The sequence below is a fragment of the Phytophthora infestans genome, genomic scaffold (genome assembly GCF_000142945.1).
Source record: "Phytophthora infestans T30-4 supercont1.229 genomic scaffold, whole genome shotgun sequence".
Classification (NCBI taxonomy): Eukaryota; Oomycota; class Peronosporomycetes; order Peronosporales; family Peronosporaceae; genus Phytophthora; species Phytophthora infestans.
The window spans coordinates 88,002-91,496 of NW_003303530.1; positions in this window are offsets into that span (position 1 = coordinate 88,002).

Below are 3,495 nucleotides of genomic sequence, written 5' to 3' on the forward strand. Positions count from 1 at the left end.
TTTTAATGATCACAGCAAAACCACTGGCTATCAGACTCGGAATTATCTGAGAGTAACGGTACTTGATGGTAATTTATTTGAGAATATATTTCTCGTGGAATTTCTCACGAAACCTAAATTTTGTGAAAATATTGTTAGGGCGCCGAGCACCCTTATCGGTACTTTTTATGAAAAAAGTTAAGGGTGCACTAACGACTACGCTTCGGCCTATCCATTGGGAAGCGGAACGCATCTGCATTCTGGACTGACCGACGCGAAAAGCGGTCGACGGACTCACTTTCGAGCAGCGTTAATGCAACGTTAAATAATCGTTTTACAACTTCACGACGTGGTTTTAGCGCAACGCTAACGACGTTAAACTGGTATCTACTGGTTTATCGGTGTTCTAAACGTAACAATAGGAGCAAATTCGACGAAAGATTTTCATCAAAATAGAGACAAAAGTTACCCGGACATAGCAAGCATTTAAAACTGCCCCCTAATTTTCTCTGACTACAAATCTCACAATCTACTTAGCGATGATGAAGGATCGCGCAGGCGCTGAGTCCAGCGCGGGTGACGAAGGAGCAACCAGACCGCGGTCGGCCCCGCGACTTGCGCAACTGCTTGCTTGTTCTCGAGTCCAAGATATAGCAACGATTCAGGAGAAGTTAGTGGAGATGGAGGAGTACACGCGCAAGCTGGCAGCAGTTCAGGGCGAGCTGAAAGATCTGCTGGACCAAGAAATCGAATGTGCGAGCGAGCTGTACTCCCTGGCGTTTTACAAGGCGTCTTTGGGCGACAAATATGTCCCCTCGCTGTCAGTACTACTGGCCGAATGCTGCAAGACGATGCAAGACAAGTAAGCCCGCTATAGTCAAGTTACCGTTGATCTAATATAACGTTTCTTTTCTAACGTTGCTGAAAGTTAGCGTCGTTCGTATATAACATCGTCTACAGAATAACGTTATTCTTCTTATTCGATAGTATGGTGCACTTCTCTGCAGAGATTACCAAGTGAGCACAAAGCACCTATAAGGATTTTATTGTAGAGTGATCTCGACGCAATGACCGACAGCGAACAAAGCAAGATGTCCCCTTGGGACGTTCCAAGACGCATTAGGAGCGCTCAGCGACGTCGAACCTGTCGGCTGCAGCCGCAGCGTGTTCAACGTCCACCGGCCCAAGCTCAAACTGTCCCAAGTTCAAGCCCGCCCCGCTCAAGCTCCAGGCAATGTTATTGACTTGTCTCATGAGGGCTTTATTGATTTAACAAACGATTCGGACCCAAGATTAGCATGACAAGATATTCAGAAAATACGAGTTGAAGTTTGAAGTGAAATCTGTAACAGTCAATACATTTCACTTAGTTCCAGTTTTTTTTCTTACCTCCTTTTGAGAAAGAGCTGGCCAACTGCCTGCCTATCTGTTTAGCTTCTTTTTCTCAGCTTCCCCCTACAGGCTCACCGCGTGATCTGGATAAGATAATCCACATCAACCTCAACCGCATCACTTTAATAACGTCTCTCGTTACAGCATCGGCCGTGAACCCACGTCCGCCATAGATGAAAGAGTACGTCATTGCTGCGACCATGACACCGCAGCTGTATCCATCCGGCTGGGCCGGCGACATTAACCATTCATAGTCCACGTGTGTTGGAAACGGGTGTTCTTCTTGCCGTGTCCCTTCGCATTCCCACTGAGAATGCCATTCTCGTAGATATGGCAGCATCTTACTCGTCCATATTTTCTCCATATCTGATCTGTAAGACGCAGTACATAGCGGATCGTACATGTACACTGTCATCGCACCATGTCTGTGCACCGCTACCAATATGAGCGTCCAGTGGCATTTCTCGATGTTGACGGGCAGAACAATAAATTTCATCGAGAAGAGCTTTGATCGCGGTGGAGACGGAAACTTCTCGCTACCGACCACAATAGACGACAGTGCGTGAACGCCAATCTGGTTGCATGTGATGACGTCTAAAGCGTAGTTCAACACGGCATCATTCAGCCACGCACGATCCGCAACATACCCTACCACTTCCTCAAAGTAGATTCCCTGCATAGGGTTTTTGTGGTAGAATTTCGTGCGCAGGCACACTGTATCAAAAACCGCACTGATCCCAGAGGCTAGATAGACTAGCATCTGCTTTGATTCAGCTGATGGCTTACCCGACGAATCCGTCTCCTCCGCAAAAAACTCAACGGGGCGTCCTGTGACCTTCGCCCAATCCTGTTTTATCCAATCCAGGTCTCTTTCCCACATTTTGCTATTTTTCTTGACTCTGTAGAAAGTCTTCATTGTGTGGACGCATTCACTGCAACAACAAAAGGGAACAATAGTTAGCAAATGGTACAATAACGTTGCTGTAACAACAATAGTATCGTTTAAGCAACGTTAACGCCCATCTAGCAACGTTATCTGCCGACGTTACCGTGAAAATGGTTCCAGCTGTGGCGTCACCCATACCGCGAGCGTCTTATCGTGTGCAGAGCTGGGCGTTGACGTTAGATCCACCGCCTCCTGCATCTGGCCTCTCGTCTTTCGGTCCTCATTTCGACAAATCTCGTAGTTATTCAGTGCAGCTTGCAGTGAGACTATCAAGTCTTCCGGAATTACGTAACTATAGCAGTACGATGATGCAGCCAGCGGCATCACCTCTCTGACGCGGCGCACGCGGCCACGCGATGTTTGCTCATTCATAATACACGGATACTTTTCCAATATATCAGAAACGGCGTTCAACCCCGCTGTATGATGCGCCCATTTCACGACATCCGTCACTTTTGCCGTCAGTCCAGTCAGATACTCTATTGCGATGTACCGAGCTTGAGCAGCGACCTTAGACCAGTTTTGTCGCAACTTTTTTCGTGTCTTGCCTTGACGGGGGCGCGGGATGTTGAGATTTATTCCTGTCCTCTTTGTGTCCAGGGTGTTTTCAATCCGTGACTCTTCTTTGGTGCACACATTTTGACTTGCGATTGCTTTGTTTTCCTGTCCAGGCTCAGATGAACTCGAAGTCTCAATAATGCACTGCGAGGATTCGGATAGGTCCAGGTCTCCAAGAAACTTGAGATAAAGAGGCATCTTCGAACTCGGTGTACGTCGATGGTGCGAAAGTCGATAAGGGCATCTCTGCGGCTGTAATAGCGCCGTCATTGGCAAGATCGGCCATCGAATTGGCTGGTTCCATACAGTTTAACGTTGCTGCATCTGATAAAATTGCTGACAAAGGAGGGCGACGTTATCGGATTGAGCGACCTTGTAGCCTCTGTTGTTAGAGAAGGCTGTGTTGGTGGACAGCTCGTTCTCACCCGTGTCGCTAAACAGAATCCACTACCCGCTCCATTTCCTCCATCAGCTTTCACGTGTCGTGATATTCGGCGATGTCCACATCGAAATCGTCTCCTCTGCACAGTGTCTCTGTGACTCTCATTCGTAGACGTCACGCGTACGCTGCACGATTCTCTCACGCAGATCTGTCATTTCTCAGGGCTTTGTAGAACTCA